Raw genomic sequence first — 13973 nt, 5'->3', positions numbered from 1 at the left:
GGGAAAATAATGGACGCCATTAAAAATGGCTATTTATTGCACTGTGCTATTTTTGACTTACAGGATTTGCTGTATTCCCTTGAGAAATCTCCTAAATACCATGGAAAATACATCAGTAGTCAATGGGAATTATAATGCCTAATGTGGGAGGTGTATTGTAAAGTTCAATTTAAAGCACAGGTCAGAGAAATCAGACAAGGGAAAACCATAATTGCATACCATCAATGAATCTAAATGGCTCTCTAATTATGATGCAGACTGTTAGGAGTCCAGTGTTATTGCATGAAAGAGACTTATTACTCACAAAAAGCTTTTTAATCTCCTATGCCCCAAGGAAGGGACACAGCAATGCACAAGGCTATTTTTCTAGTCAAAAGTGATGTGAATCTGTGCCTTATAACTGTGAAAAATTATAGTAATCAGGAAAAAACCCAACAACCCAACAACTTTCATTACAGCTAATATTTCATTTTAAGCCATGTGGACCATAATATGGAATTTTTCTCTGGTGTGATTTTTGTCACAGGAACCCTTTTTGTTTGATTATTTTTAATGCTTAAAAATGTCTGGTTGTTACCAATGTGGATGTGTATATATTTACACAACTCTAACCAGTGTATCAGAAGGTGTTTTTCCCAAACCAGCAGAATGAAGCCTGTAAAGAAAGGCCAAGGCAGTGAGTACTGAGCAAGTTGGGGGAGCAGGCTGCCTTGTCATACTCTGACCGCCAGAGCTTTCTAAAGGAAGACTTTGATCTTCTGTTATTGGCATAAGCAAGCACACACATTTTAGCAAGTACATATACTCACTGAATAGTACAAATAGAAGTACTTGAATGGAGGAATGCATGTGAATAAACAAAGTCATATCTATTGCCCGAAGGTGAGCCCTCATAAATCAAACTCACCAGGAAGAAACAGTCAACAGCTCCACTAAGTTTTCCATTAACAAACAGACACCCTTATGAGGATTTATTTTTTAACTTGTAGAAAGGCAGCAACTGAGGATAAATATCCTGCCTCAGAGCTAGTTCATCAGTAAGCAGCAAATGTGTTGGAAAGCCATTCCAGTCCATTGGTAGGTAGCAAATATTTTTAAAAGCCATTGCTGCCCAAAACTATCTTTTAGCAAATAAAGCCATCAAGAACCCCATTGTATTAGGAAAAAAATCAGTGGAAAGGCATTGGAGATGAGGTTAGATTTCTGCTGGAGCTGAGAAGTGAGTAAAGTGGTCAGTGACAGTTTACTACCTTTTCATAATACCCATGCTTGTCGTATCTGAGGCCATCACAGCACGAGACTCAGGCACATTTCCCATCTCGCAGTGGCCAGCCTTAGAATTTTCCACATTCATCTCTCTTACCCTTGGGCTTCATGGTGGAACACTGAAGATATTCTGATATGTGAATCCTCACAGGTGGATAAGACACTTCCAGCTGCTGAGTAATCTCCTTGTAACATATAAACATTGACCCCAACTAGCCAACAGACAGAGAGTCTTGTGTACAGCCTTTGTATTAGGCAAAGCATTTGTGGGGTACAGCTGGTCAGTTCTTGTACAAGAGCTGTTTTTGACACTGGGATAGTCATAAAATAGTACTCTCTGTTTACAAATTTAAACCCCTTTTTACATCAAATAGAATGGGGATCCAGGGGAGAAGTATCTGCATCTTAGAATGTTAGTATCTCCATGTAATTTACCAAAACAATCACTTTCCAGAAAAAAAAATTACACTTAATAATAGATTTCTAATCTGAGCTCATAGTAAGGGTTTGGAAAGGACTTCTTATAATATGCTTAGTACATTTTCTGTAATCTGACAGTATGATCATTACAGTGACTTTGAGAAATGATGCAAAGACTAACCTTTGCATAATTAAACTAATCAGGACAAGTTTCACTGTGAGAGAAGATTGTTGAAGAAGCATTTTACCTGGTTTGTGGGAAAAGGAAATTCTTAATATTCTTCTCACCCCCACTTTTTCAATTTTCTTTCCTCTGATTTCACAGTATTTATGTAACAGTTGTAATGGGATTTTTTTCCTAACTACCCTATAAAACTGCTTTCCATCCTCCCCCACCATAAAAAATACTTTTCAACTATTTAAAGAGATTTTAAACAATTATCAAGAAACGTGAAAATTTGTTTGTCTAATGAACATTCCTGAAGTTACTTGCAGAACTTCATATACAGCTGTAGCTACTGTGCTTTTAGCACCTCAATTTTCCCAGTGCATCTTGAATAGAAGCTCACTGCTTGCAAAAAAAAAAAAAGAAAAAAATTCCTTACTGGTCACAAACCCCAACATATTACACGTTCTGCAGTGTATGTGGTATCTCAAATCACCTTCTGTTTCCTTTGATGTTGAAGCTAAAGTTACCTGATTGTTCTCTCATTTTCTGTGCTGAAGGGCAGCTACATTAAAGTCTCTCAATGGAAATAACAGGGGGGCAACGAACTTCACCTCCATTACAAGTTAAACCTTGGCTTGTGCTGAGGATGACTGGCAGGTTCAGGGCTCTGCAGCCCTGGGCAGTGCTGGTCTCCCACAGCAGGGCTTGGCATTGCTCTCCTCTGATCTGGGACACTGGCTTACAGGCTGTGTGCAGTGTTTGAAGGACATGACATAGGAAAAAACCAAAAATCACCAGTCCTGTCTGGGGTCTTTTTCAAGAAAATAAAATAATAAAGTGCATTGAATTCTCAGCTTCAGTCTGTCTGTGCCTTCCCCCTGCCCTGGCTGGAAGCGGGGCACAGACTCTCAGTGCATAAACACCTCTCTGAATGCTTTGGTCAGAGTTACCACCCACCCACAAGTTCTTCCTACAGAGGACAATACAAAGATAGCAAATGCAGAAAAATACCTTTAGTGGTAAAATGAAAAACAAAAGGAATGCTAATTTCTCGTCCAAACTAGCAAATCCAAGCTGAGCAGACACAGAAAATCTATATCCACAGAAGGTCTCCATCATGACTGAATTCTAGCAGAGATCACCTCTCATAATAAACTTACAAATAATGACAAAAGTTGTCTTAAAAGGGGCAATGTCAACTCACAGGACATAATAGAGGCTCACATGTTATTGAATCAGGCAATTATTTCACCTCGAATCCAGAACACCCTGCTCTTCTGTCAGTGTCTCATAGTAATTACTCCTTCTGATAATTGCTCCTTACAGATTAATCCAAGATAACTTAATATCACTGATGTCATCCTTTCCATTATCTTATAACTTCAAGAACTTTTTATCTAAAGAATAAATCAATGTGAGCTGAAAAATGTTTGTAAAAATATATGTGATTGCAATGCAGCAAATCACTGGTTTTACCACGCTACCTGCTTATTAAGAAAATTAATTATAACATGCACTAATATGTATATCCTTTGGTAATGGTATGGAGAGAAATTAAATAAATTCAAATTATTAGCTTCTTTCTATTAAAGCTTAGTCATATTGATGATACTCTAGATGTATGATGTTGTACACTTTCCAAAACTCAAAAGATTTGTTTAATGTACTGAAATTTAATATTCGTTATTATTGATTTAAATTAGCATTTATTTGCTTCTTTTCTTAAGCTTCAGGATGTCCTAACTCTAAAGATATCTTCTGAGTGTATTAATATTCCTCTTCTGAAAAGGAAAATTCCTTTATACAACTTGAATACAACAATATTGTGGGTTTTAAGGAGGTATTCCTAGCAGTCAAAGTAATAATCAAAGTAAGGCAGGAGAGCTGTCCACTTAATGATGCAAATGCTATTAGAGAGAAGATCAATACCAACCCAGGGTGCTACTGAAATTGCATTCTCAGTTTCCTCTTACAGTTTTCTATTTCGCGCTATGATTTCAAGACTGCTCATTGCTCAGTATGTATGTACTGCTGAGCATTTACAGAAAAAGAAAATTGTCAGGTGTTTCCAGCATTATGGAAATTTCTATCCTACAGGTTTCAGCCAGCTGTGTTTTCTCTTGGACTAGTCATAGCAATAAAGACCACAGGAAAAAATGAGCACCATTGTTCATTGCAGATACTGATTTTTTCTGAGAACTTGTACTTTTTGATAGAAATTCATAGCCCTTATTATGGGTATTTTTCTGCAGCAATAGTGTCAGCATCAATGACCTGAAAATCACAACCAATTCCTGATTAACTTCAGATACCGAGATGAGTAGACAATCTCTAATATGTTGAGATGTAAAACTGTTTCAGGAATAAAATAATCTTTTGAATACTTTGTGCACAGAGAGGAACTAAAAGTGTAGCATGAGAGAAGATTTCAAGGTAACTGAACCCAAAGGTTTGACAGTGCTCTTTGCGTCTTTGACAAGGCTCAGAACAGCAGAGCACACTGCTAGTGCTAGAAGCTCACATTTTTACCCCCTTGCCCTTTCATCTTTTCAAAATTGTTCATGTCTATAATGCAGTCAAAGGAAAGGAAAAAACAAGGCAACCTTTTTCTTCTTGTAAGACACAGGTTGATTGCTGTCTCTTTTTGAGAAGTAGTATTTGCAGAAATGAGGTCACTGTCTGAAATCACTCCCCCATCTGCTCGGTTTAGCCTGTGAGTCATATGGAGTAAGAAAAAAGATTATCTGAGCCAGAGTTACATGGGACTGAACACAATAGAACAGCACATCAACAAAAGAAATTACTACCCCACAGTTTTCTGTGTTCCTCTCTATTTGCTTACTAGCTTGGATGCATTAATTGAGAAAATCAATTGAAAACAAGGCAGTGAGAAAAAAAATAGTGCCTAATTGTGATTAAAGCAAGCAAAGTGATCACAGGAGAAGCATAACAGTCAGGATGTAAAGCGAGTATTTTCAACAAGAAATGCTACAAATTTCATCGAGGATGAAATAATACCATTATGTCTTGTAAGTGCAACAGATTGGTGTGCCTTCTGGTCCCAAGAAATAAATCCCAAAGAAGTGGCAGGCTCTGTGTACCTGGTGAGTAGGGGCACAGACACAAGAGCAAAACAGCAACATAACAGGTTAGAGGAGATATCAGCATTCTGGTGACACCTTGCACTCAAATCTTTTTCTGCTGCAAAGTTTGAGGAAAAAAAAGGAAGTTTATTTTTTTACTTCCCTGTTAATATTCTAAACAAATTTGATAAAATTCTCAGATAAAGAGAAAGGATGCCTTCCAAAGGAGATAGTAATAAGATTCATTGAAGTCAACATTTATTTTCCCTTCAAATTTCTGGGTTCATCTATCGAAGTAGGTCAAAATATTCCACAACTAATTCGTGACCTAAAAATGCCACTTCAGATGTTTTGAAATTATCTGCAAAACTGGGTTTTAAGAATACATAATAATGTATGAATGAAATGAAAACTGAATAATAAAGTAGATCACAGCTTAGATGCATCTTTTGACCAAAGAGCTACAGATTTTGTTTCTTTTCTTGAAAAATAAAGTATTTCATGTTGCACATTTGCTCTGTGACATAGAGTTAACATGAAAAAAAAAAACAACCTGAGATGTGCTTTTCTGCATGATTCTGTGGGTGGCTTGCATAGTATTTATGGCTGTCTTTAGGAAGAGAGAAGAAGCAGCTGCTCACATGCTTTCTGCAGTGAAGAACTGGGAGCTGGCATCACTTTCGCCCCTACCTGAGCAGGTCCACCTGCACCCCTGGGGCTGACATCAGACTAAGTTCATACAAGAGCTCTTCCACAAGAGGAAGCTGCTGCCCTGCTACTGCTGCTACCTGGGCTTGGAGCCCCAGCTCAAACCCCAGCCCTGACAATCAAATCTCTGTTGAGAAGGGATGGGTCAAAACCTGGCACTTCACTTTTTGCAGGAGTGCCTGAATGCTGACCCCCCACCTCCATAAAACTGAAGTTTCAATGTGTGTTTTTCTGCCCACACATACAATATCTTCATCTTGGCAGATGAACCCAAAGACAAGTGTTTGCATAGTCTTAATCAACAGCCTTTTGCTTTCAGTCTCAAATGTATTGAAATATTTCTTTGGTGCACTTTGTCAGGGATGCTACTCAAAGTGGGGAAGCCACTATTGGCACAGGAGAAGATATTGCCATAAAACCCACGAAATTTCAAAGTTCATCAAAGGGCAGCTTAAGCAGGAGGATTGTTTATTCAGTTCTTTGAAATGGAAAGAGAAGGAGGAACTCGTGCAATGATTTAACAAGATGAGATATGCAATGTTCATAAAAAATAAAATTTTTTATGAAAAATAATTAATTTTAATTGTAAACTATTCAATATACTAAATAAAACATAGGTGAGGTTTTGTAGCTTGATTAATATCTTGTAGGAGGGATAGAGAATTAATATTTTCATACATTTAACAAATTATTATTTATTAAAGCATTTACTAAATATTTAAAAAGAGTTGGCAAAGTCCATTATTGGTAAACAAACCTATAAGCTCCCTAGAAGTAAAATGAGGATCAAAATCAAGCCCTCATTGATGCTCAAAAACATAAAAATAAAAATGCCAGTTCAGATAAATTTTTGTCATCTGTTGTTTGCTTGTATTTTTAATTCAAATGAGTAATTCAAAACCAGCTCTCACCTAGGGCTGCATACTCTTTTCCCTTGCTCTTCTGACAAGAAATTAAGCATGCAATGACCAATATGTAAACTAATAGCTGAAATAAGGGATTTTAAGTCTTAATTATGCAAGTTCAGCTTACATTTCTAGGATATGAGTTTGCATTTTGAGCTGGTATGAATCTTGTTCTTATCTAAATAAAAATTTCTCCCAAGTACTAAAAAAGAAGTTAAAGGATTTTTATTACACCCTTAAACCAGCAAATTCTCTTTTTGCTCAACTTTGCTAGCTGGCAGTATTTCACTATTACCAATCTAAGAGTTAAAATACAGACAATTTGTAAGCATAAAAAGCCAATGCATTTACAGTAAAATTCATTTGGTGGCTACACTGATCTCCTGAATATTAAAATTTGTAAAATCTTTCACTTTGCCTAAACTCAATGATAATGTCCCTACAGGTAAAACAAGGTCAGTTCCCGTCGATCTTTCTCACCTCACCCCAAGGACTGCTCCCTTAAACTAATAAGGCCGATTAAGCAACCAAATTTTCCCAACACTTCAAAAGCAGAACAATAACTGCTGACACAGCCAGCTGGAGCATCAGCCCTGAAGGATTTACACCTCTGGTTATAAAATGCTGGAGAAAACACAGAACTAGGAAATTCTACCAGCCAAGACAGTCTTTATATGTTTCTTATAAAGATCTTATAGCTCTGTTTGCAACCCCAAAATGCTAGTAACACTCACCCCTCTGCAAAATTCTGCTGGCTCATGCCCATCCCCATAAATACTGGTACCCTTAGTGCATTAGTGACCCCGAGTTTGAGAACTGCTGCCTAGGTATTTCCCTCCCCTATGCTATATTTGTATCCAGTCAATGAATCCAAAATCCCTCACTAATTACCATCTAAGCTGTTATAAAGAACCTACACGTGTTACTGCACGGAAGAGGATTACTGTACTTTAAACTTAGCAAGGCTTGGTAATCCCGTGTACCGCAGCACTGGGCTCCACAAGCGACGCGGGTTTAGGGATGGCGCTTCGGGCAGCACTCCCTTAGTGGAGTCCTTCAGCTGGCACCACTGCTCTGCTTCTCTGCAATGCCCAAGAGGTCTGCTCATGATCGCTGTGCCACTTGGTGAGGAGCACATGAAAAAAAAAACCCAATATGTGCTGAGTATATCATAATTCATTTTTGCGTTTTAAGAATTCTTTTAACAATTCTGGAGTGTTGTTTCAAGATGATGATGGCAGATTTCCTTGATGGTATTTATGGCCTTTTAAAATGCATTTTAGAGTTAATAGTTTCTGTTTAAAACAGCCATGGAGGAAAAAAAGTAGGCAGAACTCCAACCCTAAGAGGTCAGATAGTCATCTTAAGCCTATGCTTATCTCCCAATCCAAGTATTTCAGACATCTGAAATTGCTGTTTGATGAACAAGTTAATACTTGAGGGCAGCACGAGAAATAGAGCAAATGCTCCATTGCATGAAAATATGTTTTCAAATTTGACAAAATAATTTTAAAACAAGCAAATAACAATATTCTGGTTTTATCTACAGATGGGCGGCGGGGGGAAGAAAGATGACTTTTTTTGCACACCAGCAAAATTTTATACAGCTCTATTAGGCAGCACTGAAAATCATTTCCTCCTAAAGACTTATATAATATCTTCCAAAGTTTGTGTCCTTCCCTTTCAAAGAAGAGAGGGAACCATCCAGTAGAGAAGACATTCTCTCAAGAGATTCCAAGAAGCTCATTTTAAGGAAGTCAGTGCTTACAAGTCAAGGAAATATCTATTATACAGGTAAGAAGCATTGGAAGACAGACTGGGAGAAAAAAAAACTACTAAAAAGTATACTTTAAAGGAATTTTCTAGGGGTTCATCTTAAAAAGACACAGAATGGAAGGCTTGCAAAAAAAAAAATCAGTGAAGAAAAATTGCTGAGTTACAAATTTTAGAAGACTGACTCCCCAAAACTCCTGGATTTTTCAAGTTTTCAATGACAAAGATGGTTGAAATATTAGATTATTTTAGAAGGTTGCAATACTAGATTATTTAGACACCACCACCAAGTTACATTGTGGTGAAAGAAGAAGAAAATATTTCCATTATCAATAGCAGAAATAATCATGTCCACCACAGGGCATGGTCCATTGCTCATAAATTAGATTAATCAGATACAGTAGTTTTGTGAACATTTTACTGAAGACAGACTCTTTCCCAGTTACAAGTTTCCTGTCAATTTAGGAAAAAAGAGAAATCTCCTAAACAAATCATTTGCTGTATGCATTTTCATCTATGGCGTGTTTATCCCAAGATGTGGAAACATACCATGTCACCAAGGAAGGATTTGCTTATGCAGTTAAAAAAAAAAATCAATGTATAGTACAAATATATAAAAAACCCCCAAAATTCCAAATGATGTTTTTATAATGCATCTTAATTAAAAAAAAACCCAACAAAGCCCATGCTAAATATTTTATAGGTGTCTGCCTCTGGATTGAAAACTCTTCTGCAGATGTCACTTGTCTACAAAGGTCCAAATTCTGCACAGTATTTCTCATTGAACCCAACTAAACTCTTTGTCCTGGTACATTCTGACCTTGGAGTCCATGGTTAAACTCCTCTCCAACAATTTTTTAACCCAAAGTTAAGGTAATTTCTCTTGTGTCCTCATTCAGTTATTCTCAAGTCACTGAAACGTAGGAAACAGTGTCACAAAAAACATGTCCTCTATAAAATATTTAACCTTCATGTCTCAATCCATGAAGTCAGCAGAGCAGTAAACTTCAGAAATGTGAACCTACAGCAAACTGCAGAAATGTGTAGGCAGCATTGAAGTGAAACACCACGGACGCCCCAAAAACATTCTATTGTTTCCCAGCAGAGCAATTACAGAAGACCAGAGGGGTTTTTTGGTTTTTCTCCCAGTGGTCACTTAATCTAAATTTTTTTGGTGCATGCTTCAAAGTTTTTTTTATTAGGAGAAAAGGTATAAACTTTCTATGGCGTAACTTCAAATTTCTATATAATGAGTTAACTTAGTTATATAAGGTGTGATGAGATCTGTCTATAAAGATTGTATGCTTTTGATTGGATCCAGCTAAACTCTTTGTCCCTGGAGTGTGGAGTCCCTGCAACTCAAAGCTCTAACTTTCACGGATAAACTCATTAGATCCTCAGGAAGTCAGTAACTCAAAATAAGGGTTGTCCAGTGGCACTTTCTTTTATTGTGGTTATAGAAATCCAGTCAGAGAAATCCACTTTAAATAAGAAAATGTTTAAAATTTCTATGTAATACTTTCAACACTCCTATTGAGAGGTTTTGTGCATGACAGTATCCTCTATTTTCTTCTGATGGTGTCTTGTTATTTGTCTCTGAACAATTAGAATTCAACTTCTCAGGAAGTGCCTGAGGTCCCAAATACACTTCCCCTATATCAGTATACTTAACTTTCTCAGCCTCTCAATTTGGCAGTGCTCTTCTGAAATTCCTGTGATCTCATATCAGCTAACATCAACAACTTCATAATGATAACAACAAGCTTTACTGTCCTTGTATATAAATCTAGTCACTCTGGTGTTTCCAGCCTTCCTTATTTATATGCTAAGACTGAGGACTCCATGTCTGAAAAATGTCATGATTTGGCTCCTCCAAGAGTATTTACAAAATAAAAGAAAATCCAATGGATTTCTCTTGCTTCATGCTCCTGCAGGGCAAATACATTATCATAGTTTTCCCCAAAGATAAAATCTCAAGTCTTGTAATGATCAAGGTTTTGAAAATTTATTCTACCTGAAATCTCTCCCATTGTTCCTGACAGAGGACCCATGGGGAAAAATTTACTTTGAGTTGACCTTTTAAAAACTATTTAACACAGTATTTTTGTGATTAACATTATTAAATTACCTGTGTGCAATAAGATATTTCTTCACACATGTGACTAAAAGGCATCACAAAATAATGGGTGGTTACATTGGGTAAGATGATAAGAGAACCAGTCCAGAGGCATGCACAGGACCTGATGCACTGCTGACTTTCTACATAGCTGGGTTTAACCTCTTCAGCAACCATGGTCCTTTTCAAGCTGGTTCCAGAAGAGGCATGAAAAAAGGACAGATTATCATCAAGCATTAATTGAAATTCCAAAGTTAATATGACTTTAAAATATATTTTCTTTATATTATGTAATCTTTTTAATATGTAGCAGTAATAATCTTGCAGCATTATAGTCTAAGATATTCATGGAAAGGAAGTAAAGTAGCTGTAAACAAATAAGGCAAGCTTGCAGCCACTGTTCCTTCAGAAACTGATAAAGTTACTGAGACAAAAGCTCTCATATTTCCTCTGCTCCAGCTCTATCAGTAAGTCTAAGAAAAAAGTGCTGTCTCTCCATATAAACCCTTCTTCCTTTTTCAACACTGTGCTTAATCAAAAAATGTTGGGGTCAGTCTTGACCCAAGTGGCAGAAGGACATGGCTATTATATTCCTGTAGAAGTGAAATTAGTAGGAGCCAACATATACTAAAGATGTGCAAGACAGGAGGAAAAATAAATACATCTTACAGCAAGACTCCAGTCTTTCGGAATATACATTTTCAGCTGCAGTAGTGCTTTCCCAAAACATTTTTCCTTTCCTCCTCTACAACAGCATGCTGGAAACTGCTCTGCAGAGACCTTTCCTCCCTTCCCCCACATCAACATTATTCTTCACATCTTCTCTCTTACACCGAGCAAATGATGCAGAAAGAGTAGCCAGTGTTTTCCACACAAAACAATTTGTTGCCTGTTAGAGGGCATATGGGCAGGACAAGTGCTGCCTTCAGCAGGGTATCTGTGCCCTCTGTCATTATTTTCTGCTCTTGCTGCCCGTTCCTAGCTCAAAGCAAGCCCTGCTTCCGTCCGCTACTTGGAGCAGTCGTTTAAAGGACAAGAGTTTTTTTGTAGCTGTGCTGCAATTCACAATGCCAACACAGAGAGCCTCATTCCTTCTCCAGGTTTTGTCTAGGAATGAGCACAAAAGATGGGATGGGGGAAGGGAGAAAGGCATGGAAGGGTACCCAAATGTTTCTTCTGGCATATATAATATTCCTTGCAATGTTCAAAGACTTAACATATTAACTGGGTTACCTACAAAATATTAAATCATTATAAAAATATTAAAATACTCAAGGGTAAGTTATTTTCATTTCTGTAACTACAGAAGAGGAAATATTTTTTTTTTAATTTAAAATAACAATCCATGTCTGACAAATACTTTTTAACTGGTATTCAAATCTAGTAGCTATTTTGGGAAGGTACTTATTTTTAAGCACATGATAGGTAGCAAACACAAATATTGCTGAAATTTATCTACTGTAATCCAGTGCTACCATTTCATATTAAAAAAAATTAAGTGTGATTTTCAAAGACATGTTCTTTTTCACATTAGTTGTTTCATGAGTCCTTTTGTGAGCCTCTTTATTCATAGCCACTATTTTATAGAACAAAATCACGTGCACTAGCAGATGAAAGCAAAGAAACAGCATTTCAGTTCCTGGAGATTTAAAAAATCATGTTACCATGCCAAACAACACAAATTAAAGTCCTCCTACCATCAGTCATCTCATCATTGACCTTGCTTTGAATATCCAATATCCAGACTAGATAGATACTTAAAACTGAGGAAAGCTATGTTAGATTTAGAACAGCTCAGAGAGGGACCTACAAACACAAATTGCATGGGGCTCTGACGCCCAGGGAAAGTAACAAACAGGAAGTTCCAGCTAAGTTATGCTTTTACAGCTACTACTATTTCTTAGATTATCATTTTACAATTACTATGTCTGCTAGCTGTAGCCAAGCATAACAGTGAAAAAAAGATATCACAAACCTGTGCTATGATCTTCATTTTCTCTCTGAAAAAGAGCATGCCTAGCCTGCCCTATAATAATTTTCTCATTTAGCTGATTGCTCTTTATTCCAATCTCAGCTAAGCATTGAACTATGGATGACAGTCTCAACGTATCTCTAGGAAAGAACTCAGTTGTTTCTTTCTCTTTTATGAATGTTTAGGTAGGTAAATTGTATTCAATCAAAATTTTGCTTTGAGGGAAGCGTTTGACCCATTTGATACAGAGAACCAATCAACACTCACAATTCAGTCACTGAAATGAAAAGATTCCCTTCCATAAATGACGTGTGTGCAACAGGCAACAGAATTAAAACAACAAACCTTCCCTGAGACAAGGAGTACACAGTGGGATAAAACACCCCTTGCTCCACATAACTTTTATCTCCTAAAATCAATTGCAACTTCTTCATGTAAAATGTTATAAATTTTGCTACAGTTCATTTATTATAATACAGAAACAGCCATCATGCATCTAAGGAAAAGAAAGCGTATGGCACACTCCAGGTCTGCCTCCCTATCCAAGAGGCAGAAGCATTCTGTTGCACAGGTAAATAATGAGGTGACAACAGAGCTGCTGCCTTCCAGAGAGGCTTACCATGGCTCTTCAGGCAGCAGCAGTGAGGGGGAAAGGGAGGGCTTTGCCCTTTCTGCACCTGATGGCAACATCCGACTGGTATGCATAGAGATTTTGGAATAGAATTCTGGTCCATGTTCAAGGAAAAAAAACCCAATTATCCTTCAGGAATTTAAATCCTTTGAAACCCTATGAAAGGCTCAGACAAAGTATTTTTCCTTTCTGCATGCTTTCATATAAAGTTGAAATAAAATTTGCCGTGTTATTGAAATGAAATCCTGAAATTGGGCTGAAAGCTCTGCAATGAAAGAACGATGCTCTCACATTGTGCCTGCTTCAAGATGGAATTTTCTCGGTGCCAGTCTGTGTCATTGGAAAATGTCATTTAAAAATGTCCAACTGACTTTGGGTAAGTGTCTGACTTATGAGAGGTATATCTCCACCTTTGGGACAGAAGAAAGTGGAAGTATTGGCCCTTAGTCTTGACCTAAAAGAGTGCAACAGTGTGTTCTCTGATACTTGAAACTGATGGCAAATCTAGCTTACCTCCCTGATACACAAGGACCTCAGGTATTTTTAGGGATAAAAATATCAGAACTATTTGTGTACTGAAGGGTGCAGAATAGCTTGAGAGCAACACTAAGCTTTGTAAGAATCGACATGACGCATTCACAGCCCTCTTTGTTAAATGCCACACGAGATTACATCTTTCAGTGCTTTAGCCCACCATCTCTGCTACAAAATTCACTGGTTTCTCCAGCCTACCTCAACATTGAGATTTTTTTGTTCTTTCACACAGCCGGCAGTCTGGCAAGCTAATCGTCCTCTGCTGATTCTACCAGATGCCTGTGAAATAGAAAGCTGCCCACCACCAAAAACTGGCAGTTTTATGACTGTGACAATTGCTTGTGGCAAAATTATAATTAGTACACCAATGTTGCTATGCATTCTAAATTGGATCAT

This window comes from Molothrus aeneus, chromosome 1 (assembly GCF_037042795.1).
Source record: "Molothrus aeneus isolate 106 chromosome 1, BPBGC_Maene_1.0, whole genome shotgun sequence".
Classification (NCBI taxonomy): domain Eukaryota; kingdom Metazoa; phylum Chordata; class Aves; order Passeriformes; family Icteridae; genus Molothrus; species Molothrus aeneus.
This window is presented reverse-complemented; position numbering follows the sequence as displayed.